General features: G+C 35.5%; 1 protein-coding gene and 1 long non-coding RNA gene across 2 annotated transcripts in view; both read left to right on the forward strand.

The window, feature by feature from the left end:
* NPAS3 (neuronal PAS domain protein 3) overlaps nt 1–18,544 on the forward strand; it is a 552,805-nt gene that overhangs the window by 307,939 nt on the left and 226,322 nt on the right. The gene's annotated exons all lie outside the window — the stretch shown is intronic.
* The window catches only part of LOC116216678, a 16,298-nt gene continuing 3,080 nt past the window's right edge, over nt 5,327–18,544 (forward strand). The window contains exons 1-2 of the long non-coding RNA XR_004159937.1: nt 5,327–5,480; nt 18,301–18,363. This is a non-coding gene — a long non-coding RNA (uncharacterized LOC116216678). The remainder of the gene's footprint in view (nt 5,481–18,300; nt 18,364–18,544) is intronic.

Genomic DNA, 18,544 nt, shown 5'->3' on the forward strand with positions numbered 1-18,544 from the left:
AAAAAGAACACAATATAAGCAATGTGTTTGTGAATAAATGATGACAAATTGGATTGTATCCAACTCATGAGTTGGTTAGAAGATAGCAATACAAATCCATTTTTTTATGTAATTTTGTGGTGAAATGTATATCTTCTGTTTCTCCGCTTTTAGCACCTTATCTCAAATCTCACACATAAAATATCTTTTAAAGTTTAAGGAGAAGGTAAGGAAGAGGAATTGCAACGTTTGGTATTAATCAGAGTCTTTTTAATGTTGCTCATGTAAAGTTAAAGATGCCCCAAATTTACATGACTGCACGGGTGATATTTTGGTTTTCTGATCCATATCCACTTACTGAGCTTAGTCTGTTAACTGTTTAGCATTTATTTTCTCTTTATTCATTTCCCAAAGAGAAAAACAAACATGTTCAATGTCAACCAAATGCAATAATTAATTAGATTATTGACTGACAAAGATTTTATAATTTATTTAAATAAAGTTTTTCTGTTTATTTATTTCTCTGTTTTAGTGAGGGCACTTAAGTACAACTGGATTGATTTCCAGAGAAAAATCACAATAGAGAAATAATAATTAAATATTAAAAAGTATCTTTATCTTAATTTTCTGTCTTTTAATACAAACTGGAAGTCTTCACTTCTTGTAAACGACATAATCATTTAGTTATCATTTATTTTTATACTTGTGCTCTACAATGTGCAACTATGAATATAGCAACCTGTGTGAATAGAGTTCCTCTGTTTTGGTTGCAGTTGCAAATTTCATGGATATGATTGTCTGCAAAGACTGCTCTAGCGATGTGGAACTAGGTTCAGAACTGAGTGGTAGACTAAAAGGTCGTAATCAATTTTCATTTGTTCCTCCATTTTTGGAGGAATTAATATGACACTAGAAGATTGTTAGAAGGCTGCGGTAGATAGAACTAGTTATTCCAGAGCAGGCTTGTCACTTCCATTTGCTCCCACTTTCCTTGGTTTCTTGAAGATGATCCTAATATTGAACTGCTGGAGCTAATGGTTGGACTGTCAAATTGCTCAATCTGTATACATTTTGTTATTTAACTGCTGAAAAGTTTGCTTATGCTAATGCATTTCTTATAAATCCAAGCCTATGTTAAAAAGTAGTATCACCCTATCTGACTATAAAGAGCAGCATTAGTATATTTACAACCAAGTTCACATATTAATAACCCTGCAGACAGAATAATGGAAACCTTAAGAAGAGAAATTATAGAAAGCCACGGAGGCCAATCTAGTTAAGTGGGGAAAAGCAACACAGATTAGTACAAGTAATAAACTGAAGACTTTTAAGGAAATGTAAGCAGTCTGTTTAGGGGAGGACTGGGAGATCTGTGAGCCTCAGCAGAAGCAAATTAAAAGGATAATTACAAGAACTAAAAGAAATACTGAATGTTGCATTGTGGAATATATCAGCAAAAGATAAAGAATTCTTCAAATATATTTGCAGAAGACAGAAGGTAAAGGAGAAAATTAGTTCACCAGAAATGAGTGTTGGGAATTGGGAGACAAGGTAATACAGAAATAGAGTTTGGTTTTGCTTTTCTTTTTACAGGCTCTTCTCAGATATGTTAGCATATGAGTTCTAAATAGTATGTGGTTACCAAAGCAATGAAAATGGTGCTGTAAGGGCTGAATTTGTAATGTAGATAAGTACAAATTTGTTACTGCAGTTGGATGTTTAGTGGAACTTACCTAATGAAGTACATACAACTGTTATTGTGAAACAGAAATATAGGTTCACAAGCTAAACACTGAAGGAATAGATAAGCTGGATTGAGGTTTCTGGTCATAGGGTTTTTTTGTTTGTTTGTTCTGAGAAGCAGTCATCTTATAGGATGACTATTTTAAAAGAATCTTCCTTTTTTAAAGGAATCAGGTAAATAGTACCTACCTGCAAAGCGAATCTAATTAGTTATGCATCAGGTGGCTTCATTTCTAGTCTGAAGTTGTAGTCCTGCAATATTTCTGTGTTACATGTTTAAATTAGAGGAATGTGCCCAGCCCTACAGAAATTCTCAAGCAGGTGAAGACATTGCTGTCACAGGATATATTGTGTATTTGTACTCAGATTAGCTGGTAACTCACTGCTGAGCAAAATTAGAGAAAGAGGAATTCATTTGTTATATGCATTAACAAAGTTGCTTTTGCAGTAGACAGTTTTGAGAAAGTATTCTGAGTGGTATGTTTAGAAATATTGGTAGGTCACTAATATACACAAAAAGGAAAATAAATTAATAGAATTTTAGAAAGAGGTCATACAATGATCCCATATAAATCAGTAGTTCTGCTGTAAACTGCAGTGGAGCCTCATTCAAATCCATAGTAGTTTGTTTTATTTTCAGTTAATATCAGCATAAGGAAAATCTGATATCTTCTTTAATCTGGATCTTAGCAATGAATGCCTAACATTTTTAGAAAGAATTGTTTTGGAAGCCTTAACATGTGAAGTGTTAGGATATTGCTTATTATCTGTATTCTCAATGGGGTGAGAATATTTTCAAGTTAGTCATACAAGAAACTCAGTTGGTTAATAATTGCATAGCAACAGCCAGCACAAGAAATATAATAAATACAGCTGAATTCAGTTAATTAGTTATGTGATAATTCTTGTCAACTGGTTTGTACCTGCATTCATCTCTTATGACTTTGACCCAGACTCTTAGCATATCTGTCCCTAAACGACTTAACAAATCACATTGGCAAGAAATCCTATATCATTATTATGAATCCTGGTATAATGGAATCACATTCACTACTTGGATTAGCTGAGACTCAAAATTAGCAGAAAGATGTTTCACTGGGATCAGTGAAGTTCTAGAGATATAAACTCTGTGAAGGACATCTGTGTCGCTGGGGAAATTCTTGTATTTCATTGAGCTGTAGTTGAAATATATTTTACCAAATTTAAAGTGATTTAAATTTATACTAACTCTAGGGATTGCATTCCAAAATACCTCAGTAGTTCCATTCTCAGTGTTCCACTGGAAAGTTTAACCAATTTTTCCTCCTTTTAAACTTCCACTGAAGTTAGCTCTTTAGCAGCAAGCCTTTCAAATTTATATGGTAAAGAAAATAAAAATTAAATATTTTATCTAATTCTGGAATTTTTTAGAAATGTTTTTCACAACTCCCTCGGCTCACAGAGAAGACCCTATCTCCATGAATTGCTGCCCAAACTGTATAAAGTTCAGTATTAGCATCAGAAACTAAGACAGGACCAGAATATTGCATGCACCTTAGTAACAGGCAGAAGCTGGAACTTGTTTACAAAAGCATATGCATATTGATTATGTACAGTTTATATATCCTGTTAATGTCAATATTAATACATGAGGGCTGTTCCAAAAGTAACGCCTCCTATTTTATTGTTGACACACAATGCCAGAGGTGGATGTTTGTTATATGCCAGTAGAGATTGAACTTTCCTCCCAGTATCCCGTTACATTTTGTTGTTGTGGGATATATGGCAACAGAGGGGCAGTCTGACAAAATGGTGTCTGACATGGAAGTGTATATGAAGCAAAGGTTTGTCATTGAATTCCTAAATGCAGAAAAAAAGGCACCCAGTGGCTTTCATTGATGCTTTCTGGTTTATGGAGACCAAACCATGGTTGTGAGCACAGTGAGGCAGTGAGTGGTGTGTTTCAGCAGTTGTGACAGCAATGTGGAAGACAAGCCATGTTCTGGACAGCCATGCAGATTCTTGTGAGTGTGACATTCAGTTCTTGTTCATTACTGGCAAAAATGCATAGCTAATAGTGAGTGACTATGTTGAAAAAGAGTGTTTTGTAGCTGAGAATTTGCTGTATCAAATAGTGTTAATGTGCTCTTTGTATCTGCTGTGTTTCCATGGAAATAAGGAGGAGGCATTATTTTTGGGATTCAAAGAACTGTGAGCTTTAAGATAGTGCTATGTGCTGCATGAATGTGGACTACTAAATGAATTTGCTCTAAACATAGCCTCAAAATAGTAGTTAATGCCATTATATCCTGTGCAATTTCAATTGTACTGTGCTTAGTGGTGTTCCTGGGGGCTGAGGAAGCTGCTTGACTTCCTAGTAAAAGTTTATCCACATTCATTTCTGGAAACAGGTTTTATTTTCAATACTGCATCTTATTGTTGCCACTTTGTCCCAGAATCCCAGTAAGCCAACAGATGTACCAGGAAGCCAATAAACACTCATAGCATTTAAGCTACTGAGATTAATGTGGGGAACTGGGAAATGTTTTTGCAATTTTACCTTAGATTACTAGCAGTACTTGGTGCGTATTACCTACAGGCTTGAAAGTATACACGCCAAGAGAATAACTGTTTAAAAGGTTTAATGATACTCGTGAAGCAGTGAACCATTATTTCACTGTGTCTGTTTCTACTACCTGAAAGACTTGAGTTAATATAATGATTGAGTGCTTCCACTTTATGCCACATGCAATAGAGGCATTGCTCTGTATGTCATATGTAATATTATGTAGCAGTTGTAAAGTGTTTTATGTGTACACTGTGCTTTATGACCATTAACTAATTAATGCTCACAATGGCTCAGTGAGGTAAACAAGTAGATACTTTCACCCATTATTATCACACTGTTACACTGTCATGCTTTGTTTATGAATTTACCTATTTGCTTTGTAATGCCAAACATAAAAGAACAATAAAAACAATTGAAAATAATGAAAGAGAAGGGAAACTATCTTTCAGTTGCAGATATGACAATGTTTTATATTAACTGTGAGCTAATAGAGTATACAGTAATTTCTTAACAGAAGAATATAAAATGAACTTCACCTATTTTATTCAGTAGATCAGATATTCTAAGAGGCAGAGACTAATTAGCTGTCTTTTTTTTTTTAAAGAACCAAGTACAAGTGCATCATAAATAGGGTAAAACCTCATTTTGAAAATTTACAAGATTTTTTGCAGGAAACCATTTTAGGTTCAGAATCTCTGAATGAATATGGTGTATACAAAAATGATTTCTTTCAAGAGCAGATATCTAAATACTGTTTTGAAAATACGTGGGATAATAGATAAAATCTAGTGGATTTTTTGTTTCAGATTATTCATAGAGGTATGCATATATATGCTGAGTTGCCAAAATTTGAAAGTAGTGTTTTATTTCAGATTAGGGGCACAATTTTGAAGTTATTCCCATCATCCCCACATACCATGTTTTTCTTCACATCATGGAGCAGTCTTGAAGCACCTGAACTAGATTCCATTTGGATGAAACTAAAGCACATGTGTTCCCAAAATGCTGCCTAACGTACTGCAGCTGTTAATGTCTATTACTGAGTTTCTAGAAGCAGCCTAGACTTAGTGTGAAGTAAAGCCCTCTGAAATGCTGATAGGTGAAACGCAAGGTCCTTAGTACCACCTGTTTCACTCTACAGAGCACTCCTACTGAGCTGCACTATTTGGAATTACAGACATAGCTCTACTAAGAACTACAAGATGTGACTGTAAGTAGTTTTCAACTCTGTGTGTTTCTTCCATTGTAATTTTCAGAAAATGCTGAGGAAGTTTAATGATGAAATCCTATTGATGTTTAGCAGTGTTTAGGTTTCCAAGTTTGATTGCCTTCATTTTACACATTCAGTGTGTTAACCTTGAAAATATATCAGTCTTTCATTATGATATTCAGAGAAATAAATACATAATACAGTTTGAATTGATTAATTTTACCTGTCAATTTACTACATCTCCTATGTGAATTCAACTGGTGTACAGTATACACCAGTTAATGTTTAGCATCAAGAAAATCCTCATGAGATTTTCTTGGTTCCTTTTCTTCATGGTTCTTTGGCCTCTTAAAAAATAGATGGACTGAAATAAACATATTTTTCCTACTGAATGCAGATAATCTCTTAGATATTTCCATAAGTTTTTGGTTCTTTAATTGTACGGTGCTAGATAGTCCACAAAATCAAATTTAGCTTATTTCAAATAGTAATTCCTTAAATATACTTTGTAAAGTAAGCTTGCTGATAGCTTTCACTGTCAGCCAGGGACGTTCTATAGGAGCTTGTGATCAATGAATGTACTTCTGAAACAAAATTACAGTAGAGAAAATTTAGTAAATAGAGAAAAAAATTGCCTAAGTTCTAAACATTAATAGTGTTTATAATGCTGCTTTTGAAAAAATATTGTATTTCATGAGGTGTTCATTGGGAGGTATTGAGTATTGTAGTTTGTATTCACATCATAATGACATTCACAGCTGAAAGTAATTCACATTTTTCATAGCTGAAAGTAAGCTACAAACCAGAAAGTTGCCACTTTCTGTTTTTAGCAATGGCTGAATTTTGAATCCAACACACGGGAAAATGTTACAATTCTAAGCTTTGAGAAATAACCTCAAGAAAATATTATGAGTTGGCTGGGTTCAGAATCGGGGTGGGTGATTAGATTCCAGTATTTCCTGCTGAGTGGTACATGCTTATTTTGTGGTACTATTTTAGTCAGAGATTTAAACAATGTGCATATCTATTCAGTCTCTCAGCCTTGTTGAGCTGCCTTTTATTGATTTTTTTTTTTTCACCTGTGCAAACCCAGTGTTCTCCATATATTTTAGAAATCTTTTAGTAGCATTCTGCACAATAGGAGTTTTAATTAGAATTACTTTCAGTTCATCAAAAACATCACTGTTTTTAGGGAGAGGCAGCATTGTTATACTCTGTTGACATGGTTCCCTTTTCCAAGAAAATAATAATAAGGCCTCTTTTCATAAAACAGTGATACTAAAGATTTTGTTCACCCTTTCCTGAAGATAGTGACATACGCAGTGTACATTTATACCATGCATAGGTAAAGAACATTCCATTAAATGCATGCATTTCTTTTATCAAGTTATTATAGTTTCTATATTTTACAGTGATAATGATAATACAGTAATAATAATAATAGTATTTTGGCATTTTTTCTCTTGAGAAAAATCATGATTTATATAGGCCTAAAACCATCTTCAGGGTGGAGGAGGGGAAACACTGGTTTGACTTTTTCTGACTATTAGCTTTCTCTCTGTTAATTTTTTTCCTAGGTCTGTTGAGTACTATATGGTGATATAGTAAGTGGGATGTATTTTTTCACATCAGTGCCTTGTTAATGCTGTTCATTAATCTAGAACCACAAGCGCTTGTTCAGAGGTGGTTAGATATTCCATATTTCTGTAAGGTTTGAGGGAAGGGTGACAGCTCACTTACAGCATCAGAAGCCAGATCTTATTGTATTGTCATGTCATTTTTAATACTGATAAAATAGCAGAGGTTGCATGTGAACTCACAGCCTTTAAATGCAATTGGAGTAATACAGCAGCGCAATCCAAAGTCATTCCATCAACTTCTAGTATCCTGGAACTTTGAGAGTTTAAAATAGAGTTAGAAGCGAATTGCTACATGAAAAATATATATGAATTTTATTACATATCAGGTTAATTAGGTTTATGGAAAAAATCTTAAAATCTGATAGTTTTTATATTTGTTTTTTTAAGTACTGTTTTATATTATATGTGTCCATACTGCATTGAGGTCCCTATGAAGACCAGTATATCATAATCTTCATACAATGCTCTGTTATGCTATTCAGGCAACTAATGTGTCCATCCTTCTGGTCTGTACAAGTTTATAGTAATAAGTTTAATTTGTTTTAGGATCCCTACATCATTTTAAATAGAATTAGTTGTAACAGATTTATCATCTTTAATCACTGTATTAGAATTTGAAAGTAATTTTAAAATATTTAAAATGTTATTGACAATACTTTAGTCATGTTATATTAAGAAATTTGTATACCCCACTTTGAGGTTTTTCAATACATAGTTTACAATATGTAGTTTTTCCAATGTGTAGTTTTAAATATATAAAGCAATCCAGTCTTTTCATTTTGCTTATTGTTGGAAACTAGAATCACAGATTGTTTTGGGCTGGGAGAGACCTAAAAGACTGTTTAGCATCAACTCCCTTGTCATGGGCATGGACACTTTCCACTGGACCAAGTTGTCCAAAGCCCCATCCAACCTAGCCTTGACTACTTCCAGGGGTGGGGTGTCTACATCATCCAAATTCAGATACAAGCCTCCTGCTCTTTCATAAATAAATAAATCCCTATAATGTCATTACTTCTTCTACTTCAACCAATTTGGGAACAGTTGGCATTCTGATATTTTCTGATAAACCTAGGCATAATTCTTTATGATGGGTAAGAATTGCTGATGTGTAAAACCACCAGTGAGAGCTGCTGCTTAACACACCAGCAGACAGAGCTTCCATGGGCCATGGTTGTTATCCTGACAGGTTTTTAGATATTTAAGGAAATAGTAAAATTATAGATCTGACTGCTAGTGCTCATTAAACTGCAGATCAGATAAAAGGTAAAAACAAAAATTCAAGTGTTTAGAAAGAGGCAATACCAATCCTACTGTTATAGGTTGAGAAGACAGCACAGGGCTTGATAGTAAAGACTTGACAGTAAAGCAGCAAATGAACAGTGCTGTACTGTGTTTAGTGGCACCACACTCACTTATTCCTCTTTTGTCAGTGGACTAACAGTTTGCTGTAAAACTCTGCACCTCCTACAGTTAAATACATGCTCTGAGATGCTTCTGTGCTTTTTGCAATTCTTGAGGGGAGAATATTAACTGAATTTTAAACAATGCATTAGGGAAAATTAAGCATCAAAAATATCAGAAGGGTTTCTTTAGAAAGGAATGCAATTTAAATTTTACTGAAACTAGCTCATATTCAAATGGGTATCCTATTCAAATGAGTTAGACTTTTTTTGATACTGTTATGTACATCTATAATAAAAGCAATGTGAAAATAGCATTCAGAGAATTTCACAGTAGGGGTTATAATTGTGCTCACTTAGGGACCTGATCTGCCATTGATACATGTGCATAATTCCCATTAACAGTAATAGGAGTAACACATGCTTTTTGATGGCAGAATGGATTCTTACTCTGAGTGCTACAGTATTACCATTCCTACTGTGATAATAGCAATATCATATTGCCATGATAATAGATACATCACTGGAGCTAAATTAAGATTCTCGGAACCAGAACTATGTAAGGAAAAGTAGGAATAACACCTGAATGGTAGTAACTGAGAGCAGCATGCATATACAGGGCAAAAATAGGAATAAAAACTTTGGATAATTGGACAGAACACTTGCAAACAAATGGTCCTTTCTAACATTTTTGAGCTAAAAAGTATGGCAAAATGGCCTGACTGGATCACTGTGCAAAGATCACTACCTGCCTTTCTTTGAAGCACGAGTGATACTGGAAGGAGCAAGGAATACTGAAGCAGTCTGCAGGATGTCTCCCATGCAGTTGTTGCTAACTTGAACAGGGATACTGTCACATTGAAAATGCTGACTCTGGCCCACCCACTTGCAGAAGGTGTACTTTTGACCTTTCTTGTGTCTCAGTGGAGCACACCCAGCAGGGATCAGATCAGTGCCTTGTTCTCGTTCTGGCAAGGGGAGCTTGCTGCCCTCTCACAGTGCAGAGCCTCAGTAGCTTCCAGAGCTAGTCTCATGGGATCCCATTGCAGTGCTCTGGAGACTTTTACGCTCCAAGTGTGCATCTCCCTTTCAGAAATTTCACTAGTGGCTGGGGTCTTGAAATCATCATTGTTTATACTTAGAAATACAATGATTGAAGGGATGACAAAAGTTTAAATTACAAAGCAGCTTTTACGCACTTTACCTTTCCCAATGCCTCACACTTTCATCAAAGTTTAGACAGTCCCACTGATCTTATATAACCACCATGTTTAGGAATGGGGTTCACTCTCTTTTCTTGCAGTGATTGCGTGTCCCTTGAGACCAAGAACTCAGATTCTTATCTGTTCAGTTTTGCCTGCCTGAAGCCCCATTCCTTATGGGAAGGAATATTCTGCTTTCCTGAGGACTCGGAGAGAGCTTCTGCAGGGTATAACCCTCTGAACCGTATGGCAGACAGCATAAAACCAGGCAGATACACAGAGATATATTGGATGCATTAAAATATTACTTGGAGCCACAGCATTCTTCAAACACTTGCTACGCCTGGTATTTAAAATCTTCAGTACAAGAATACCTGTAATCTACTCCATGTTTTAATATGCAGAAGTTGCCACACAAGCAAGCCTGAGATTTATGTATCTGCAACTGCCACAGGTAAAATAGCATTCCTAATAAAGTCTCTACTGGTGTCAGGCATGAATGAAAATCCTTAGGTCTTTGAATATACCTGCTCAGATAGGAGGCATGGATAAATCCTTTCTTTGCTTTGTTAGTTGCTCTTATTTACCACTGCATGCAATGGAAGTTGCTTTGGAAAGATATTTGCATGTTGTATACAGTCTGGGAGCATATTTAAAGCTGTTGCTTTCAATTTTATTTTATTTTATTAATTCCTTCATAGCACTACTAATGTAAAGGACATGGATTGAAGAGAGGATCTTCTTTTCCTAAGCAATGTGTTATTGATGAGCTGGCATTTGCCCTGGGGCTCTCCCTGAGGATTGCTTACATCTATTACTCACCGGCATCGATTGGTTAATTTGATAATTCTATCACCAATCAGCTTGGGCCTGACCTTTTGCCATGGCAATGATGGCAGAGTCTTCATTTTTACATTGCAGACCTGGTAGATTGACCTTTCTGAGGAGAATGTCAAGACATCCCTTGATCTTAACCTGTCACTAAATTTGTTAGAATTACTCTGTCCCTTAACCTTGATCTATTGTATTTGTAATGTTCAGGATACACAGTTGGTGTTGAAATATTCTTGAATATGTTATGTTGGTCTAATGACACTTTCATAATTAAAAATCTACTACCTGATTGGGAAAAGTACATTTCAGAAAGTTTTCATGTTCATTTTCCTCCTACATGACTGTGTAGTTCTTGCTGCAAAGTCCATTGTGGAACAAATACCCTCCCTTGCGGTGGCCACATGCATAAAAGTAATTTTTCATCCCTGCTTTTACAGATTTGTGAACTAAACAAAATCAATCAGCTACCAAATTAAGTCAGGGCTATTCTATAGGGGATTTCTAGGAACCTAAAGAAAATGATGCAACTGAGTTGAAGCATATTCTGTCTCACTGTCCCCTGAGAAAGTTTTCCTCATCTCCATGTGTGCCCAAAAAATTACCTGGAGCTTATGCAAATTTTCAGTTTTTCTGCAAGTAATTTACATGAACTGTTCATTTCTATGCTCTTTTCATTGCACAAATTAAAACACTGTGCTGTTCTGTCAGTGGGTGTATTTTTCAACAAGGATGTATTCGTTAAGTGTTTTGTGTTTTTTAATAAGTCCGTATGTCACGTAACCCTGATTCCAAGTGTGGTTTTGGTAATAATGGCAGCATTTTGCCTGTAGTCAAGTACAACTTTCCCCATGCAATATTTCAGATCTACAGTACATTAAATTTATCATAGAGCACTGAGAACAAAAGTTGGGGGTTTGTTTTGTTGATATTTGCATCATCTCTCTGAACGTGAAGGATAAGCCCTTCCTTTCCGTTTCCTCTTTCTATTTCTTTTGCCTTAAAACTTATCCTATTTTCTCCTTAGGAGACAATTAAAGGGCACTGCTTTGTGACTCTGTGTTGAAGGTTCAGCTCAAATGAAAGGAGAGTACAAAGAAATGTCTTTTTTATTCTCCCTGTTTTCTGCAAGTGTATGCACATGTGTAGATAGTTCAGTTATCTGTAATGGAACTAATTTGGGCTATTCTGTGGTTAAAGGTCTTTCTTTAAGTAAAAGACAGTTAATATCAGAGTTGTAATTCCTAGTGGGGTTGTTAGGTTTTCTTGTTTATATTTGTGTTGTTGTTTTTTATTTATTTATTGGTGAGAGTGACTAATAGTGTGGAAATCTAATTTGAATGAAATCTTGTAAAATCTGTAGTGTGTTCAGAAAATGGACGCTTTTGTACTAAACTGAAGCCTGAAGCAAATCTGAATGGACAAGTTAGAGGCTGTTTTGTTGCTAGAAAAAGAAGTCTTCTATTCAGAAACTAAAATTATCTAGGCATATAGTAATTAACTGAGATTGCTACCTCGTGTTGTATTTATTTCAAGAAACAAATTTAAAATTGAGGAGTGAAAATAACGCAGTAACTGTTACATTGTTTTATTTAGCCAAATGCTATCCGTTGTAGTACATGTGATCAGTATTTATACTCCGCTACAACCCAGATTTTAGTAGTCACTGAGCTCCGCATCAAGAAGAGTGTTTTGCTCCAATTAGTGCATAGTAATCATACTGCACAAATCAAGTGCAGATCAGAGCTTACAAACCCAGTGTTTTATGATATCCTGTTCTTTACTACACAAGTTTCCAGCTTACATGACAATTAATGCAAGTAAGAGTACTTGCAGACTTCCAGTTTTCAGCAGTACTTGTATATTTATACATACCGTCCTTATAGTAGGACTAGAAGATAACGTGAGAACCATGAATAGGCTGACTGTGATTATTGTTATTTTGGGGTTTTTTGTTTGTATAAGGAAAAAAAAAATGGGTATGTCGATAGAGGAAGAAAGTGCTTTTAACTAGGCAGTGAAACTCTAACAGGAGTGAAAGAAATTTTAGTTGTATAATTATTATGGTTTTTTGGGGGGAGGAGCTATAGTATCCACATAACATGCCACACATTTGTATGCATTACCTCATTGTACTTGCCTTCTTTGCTTTACTGTTTTTTAATTAATTTGAATTTTGTAGCTGATACACATAAGAGATGTGTATCTTTCATTACTGTTAAACACTATTTAGTCAGGTGCCAACTGAAAGCCAACTTCTTTGCACAGTCCTGCAAAGACAACTTCTTATGACCCTGAGAACTTTCTCTAGGAAAAGCTGCAATGTTTGAAAAATTAGTGCAAAGTGATTTTGTGATGAGAACAATTTTTGCTAAAAATGAAGTTGAGACTAACTAAATTCATTTCCCTTGTAATCTCAAGCAAATTCCAGTCTAAGCTTCTAGAAGTTAAAGGTTGCTGCTCTAGCCACCTATACATCTTCTGTTCACAGAAAATTAAACTAAAATGAAATCCATTTCACATAGACCAGAATATGACCCCTGCTAATTAGAAACAACACAGGAAGACTGAAGTAAGAATAAGAAAATTTGTATTGAAAAATTGAAAGATAAGATAGTTATCTCTTTGATTTACAGTTATGGAAACAGTCTTCATTGTTTTAGTATCTAATCTTAGCTTAGCTTGTGAAAACGACATTGATTTAAAAATATTTAACTGTGCATTATGAGAGAGACAGCAGACTAACATTTTTGAAATTTTTAATGCTAAGGTTGTATATAGCTAGATAAGAAAGAAGAGGGCATAGATGAAGCAAGAGAGATGCACTGGCACATTGAATACAAACTGTGGTTGACAGTGGAGAACTACTGCCCTGCTGGTTGAAAAATGTAATTTAATGTTCAAAGCCACAGGCTGGAACCATTACTCGCAACTGGTGTTCACTTTTTAATCCCAAAGAGTAATAGATTTCTCTACAAACTAATGACTGTAGTTCATATAATTCTATACCTATTAGAAAATTGAAGAGGAAAAGTATTTTTCTTCTCACCTCCCATATAACTATATGCTTCTCTGCCAACAGATCAGGTTCCTGACCACTTCCATTCGGTGTTGGTTTCCTCCTTCCCTCCTGCCCCCATCCCTGTAGTCTGGGTTTTCATTGTTTTCTCATCTCTTCTCTGGAGCAGGATTTCATCAATCACTTAGGGAGTAGTCTGCTCATGTAATCAAGGCTGAGATCCATCAAGTGTCCAGGCAGCATCAGTTTCTTTCAAGCTGCCCAGCAGCTCTTGTTTCTGGGCCTTTTTTGAGGTTCAGTGCCTTGTAGTGAGTGCTCAGTGACTGAAGATATCTTCAGCTCCTTCTTACAAGGGGATTTGCAATTCCCACTGAAACATGGTCACAGCAACCATTCTATGAGAAATCGCTCAGGCTCCGCATAGTGCCATGATGTTTTATTGATCCAGGAGCACTATTGGAAAAAGGTCGTAAGGAAGGAGGCAAGGAGGAAAAATTGCCAGTGACATATGTGCGTATGAAAAGAGCAAGAGAGAAGAAAGGTGGAAACATAATTTGCAGAGTCAGAATCTTACTGTGCTGGCAAGCTGCATTCAAGAGTGTGAACTAAATGCTGTTGGCTACAACAAGCCCAGTATGTAGGCATCCTCACACATTGTAGAATTGTCTAGGGGATCTGAGGGAGGCTCTTGGAGTACCACTTTAAAGACAACTTAAAGAAACATGCGGCCTTGTACAACCAACTCAAAATTATGGAAAAGGAAGAAACTCTAAGATTATTCTTTTCTTGTTGGGTTATTTATTTATTTTGGCGTTGTTTTTTTTTTTTTTTCTTTAAAACTGCAAAGACACTTCTTTAGAAAAAGCTGGAGGAAAGCCCACTGATAACTAAGAAAGTAAAATAGTATATGAGTTATTAAAAGGTCTTTTCACAGAAGTGGGATTAATTTCCATATCCCTTAGGAATCCCTGCATGTGCTTTTATCACAGAAATGGCATTTTGGTGGGCGGGTTAAAAATTACTTAATAAGATTAAATTTTAAAAAGGTAAGGCTATAGTTCAGCAGAGCTAGCCAACATACTTTAAAAGAATAATGCCCCTACCAAACTGAAAGCAAAGCCTGCATTCTGTTTTCATCTGAAGATGTTATTCAATACATTTTTGCGCTAGACATCAATAGCTGAACATGCATCAAAATAAATTCTGGTTCAGTTTTTGCCTCCAGTAATGGACTACACTGGAATTTTCCCATTTAAATTGTGCAGGGGAAAAAGCACAGGAGAAAATTACATTTGCTGCAGAAAATATCTTACTGTGGCAAGGTTTTCCTTGTTTGTTAATTATAGAATAAGGGTGTGAAAGGCTGCTGTAATTTCAAATTTGTTCTGTCAACAATGGTATAGGACTTTGTTTAAATCCTTTTGTGTGTATGTCTTTCATGTAGTTTTGGGACTGTTTATTTGTAACTCTATATGTATTCTACAGTTTCTGGAATATTCTGCGCTAATATAAGCATCTTCAGACATTATTTATGAAGTATATTATTAGTTCTCCTAAAAGCAAGAATTACAATCGCTCATTGGAAATGAGATAATCTGTACGTCTTTCTGATGCAGTGGAAACTTTTAATGACTCCATTAGGCCCTATGCTATTTCTTGGGACAACATTCTACTATAATAACAAAACGGTTTACTCAAAATTGTAGGACTGTTGTGCACAAGCTGATATTTTCAAACATTGTGTCAGTGTGGATGTGAGAGAGCATCTAGTCATTTGTTCTCTGTGATTTGTTTTCCTCCCTGGTAGGCCAGGTAAATAAATACTTCTGCAATAGCAAACAGAGAAAGATGTTGAGATTGCTATCTTTCATGAGGATTAAAATGACAGTGGGTTGAAGAGAAGGCAAATAAAGCTTGCGGATTTGGTTTCTATTCTTTCGCAGCTGATGAGGCACACAAACTTCTTTAACATTTTCTGTCCTTTGACTTTATAAAGCATCGGTGGATTCTCCCATTTTCTCCTGTTGTTACATAGCAGTTCTATTTCTTGTCACATAAAACCAGACATTTCTGTCCCTTTTAATTGCATTCCAGGTGGTAACAGGGTCTTTTCAGTTTTCCTCTTTGTGCGAGATTCTCTTTCATTTCATGACTTACCAGGCCATTTTTTCCATGCTCATGATATGCTTCAACCATATCAAATATAAAAAATATATATATAAAATTATGTCTCTTTGCAGTTTTGCAAGTCTACAGTTGCAGGACCAGTTTTTCAAGCTCCTTCCCTATCAGTGACATTCTTTGTCCAGCAAACACCAATTATACCTCTTCTTTTAGATGTTTTGCTCTAGTTACCCTGTTTTATTATACTGATAGACATTTTCCTCCTGAATATACACTCTCACGAGAAATAGAAAATAATATATAAATCTGACAATATAATGCTACAGTATACAAGGAAGTTGTGTGCCGTTTGTGTACAATGTTCACACCTGCAGACTTTCCTTCTTATATTTCCACTGCCCAAGCTGAACATTGTCTTTTCAGATGAATGGCACAGAAGTATTGCTTAAGGTAGTGCTGGTTTCCACAAGAACATCTGTTTTACCACTGCCTCTTTTCAATCTTAGTGCAGACAAGCCAGCAGCAAGCAGAAATCATTATTTCAGGATAATTTCAAATAATGACTTCCAGTCCTGGCACTTGGTAACCCTAAATATTCAATATTCTAGAGATTCCTAGGTACCACCTAACTGCTATTAAATCTAACAGCTTCCATCTACACTTTGTTTTTGTTTTTGGGTCAAAAATGTCTGCCAATTTCCTTAGTTGTCTCCTACCTTTGTCTAGTTCCTTCCATCTGTTTAATCCTATGAACTGCCCTCAGACATCTCATCTTTCACACAGTTAAGATCATCTTTCATATATCCATTTGATATATTTTCTCTACATAGCAATCACCAGTTAGGTGGAAGTATAAAATCAGTATCCTAATTGAAACCTGTCTCCCAATCCTATCATTGAATTAGAAAGCTTATGATCATATACAATTTGTTTATGGTCATATGCAAATACATACATTGTATAATACTTAAGTTTAGCATAAAATACCATATCAGATTTCACACCAAAAATACAGTCTTCAGGTTCCAATCACAGAGTTTGAGTACCTCCTGAAGAGTCTTTGTAATTTTTTCTATGGAATGACTCTACCAATGCCTTGCTGTTTGCCATCAGTATAGTTAAGCCAAATGAAAAATGTCAGCCTGACAGCTTGAAAGAGCTTATATCGGCCTAAAGACAGCGCACAGACCTCTACCCAATGGGAATGAAACCACAGTGCGTTCTGTTGCAGGCTCAGCATCACGCAACAGAGTCATCCTTTTTTTTGTCTTTTGGTGTAGTATTGCCCTAAGAGATGCTGTCAATTCACCTGCCCTTTCTCAGATTTTCCTTAAAGCTTCTATTCTGAAAGAGAGGTGAATACGTTAAGAAAATGAGTTGAAAGAAAGAAAGAGGTATCTCTAAAAATTCAATAGTTACATTTGAGGGCAATGGCAACTTTAGAAAATCTCTTCAGGTTACATGAGAAGCCACCACTGCTTATTAAATGTTAGAAAAAATTGTTTAATTATGTTAAACATCTTGCCCATTTCTTCATATACTTTTTTCCTTTCCTGAAAATGTAACAATGGATCCTTCCTCTTAGGGCAAAAAAATGAGACTGAACTGATCCTCTATTTCAGCACTTAGTTTATCATGGAAATTTTTATTGAACTTTCCATTAAGCCTTCTGGCCTATAATACAAACAGTATTGTTATTGGTTCTGCTGTAAAAGAGAGATTTTTATGTTCAGCTTTGCCATCTGTTTTAAACTGCATGGTAACACCAGGCAAGAAAATCCTGCCAAACTATTTCAACATTTACAACAAGCTTGTTTCATTAAATAACCTAGTTGGCCTTTTCTCCTAAATGAAATACGTTCTGTTTTTATGGTCGCGAGTTATTGGATGACTCCTTATATGTCTGATTCTAAGAAAATATAAAAAGGATAGGGCCTGAACTTCTTTGCTTAGTAGCAAAGGTTGAAATAATTCACGAAAGGGAGATGGAAAAAAGAAAGAATGGAACCATGGGAAGGCCTGATGACCTGGGGAAAGTTTAGTTTTTGAGTACAAGGAATTGAAGGATTGTCAGTTTCAGAACTTACAGGGTTTCTTGTTCTGAAAAGCACAAATAATTTTTGAGCAGGCTTACTGTTCCAAGGAGGTCAGGACAAGAACAAGCATACTGAATGGGAATTTTGTTGGTTATCTATTTCTGTTGCTCTCAGAGGAGCTCACTAGACTGTGATAGAGAGATTTTAGGTGAAAAATGAAGGATACCAACCTACCCAAATTATAACTTTCACAGCACTGCTAAAGCCCTAAGATAAAATGTATGAAAAATAAATATGATTTTTTTTTTAAATGGCTAGACAAAAGAACTTTCCTTAGAAAAGGATCAGTTAACTTGTCTGATTACTGCTGTGTTCAAAAGTTGAAATTAAATGAACTTCATATTTTAGACATGAAATCTTAATGAAAACAGCAGCATAACTGTTGTTAAGACCATATTATCAGGATTTCAGTTCAGGTGTTTACCTGAACTTGCAAAGATGCATCTCATCTTTTCCATCCACCTACTCCCAGCATGTCTGTTCGTCTTTTTTCTTATTCTAACAGGCCAGAGCTAGAACAGCTTGGACTTGGGACTAACCTCACAATGAATTTTCTTGTGTTTAGTAGGTGAGTAGATACCTCTTCCTTCTAGTAGTCAGAGTTGAGAAGGTAGGGTTTGTGTTTCTGGAGGCTTCACCCTTGGTGACTTTTGTTTGCTTGCTTTTTATTATCATTTTTTTAATTAAATAAATATATAGGTATACTTTTGAAAATAAAAGCAGATGGTTTTTTTGTTGTTGTTGTTATT

This window comes from Meleagris gallopavo, chromosome 5, assembly GCF_000146605.3.
Source record: "Meleagris gallopavo isolate NT-WF06-2002-E0010 breed Aviagen turkey brand Nicholas breeding stock chromosome 5, Turkey_5.1, whole genome shotgun sequence".
Classification (NCBI taxonomy): Eukaryota; Metazoa; Chordata; class Aves; order Galliformes; family Phasianidae; genus Meleagris; species Meleagris gallopavo.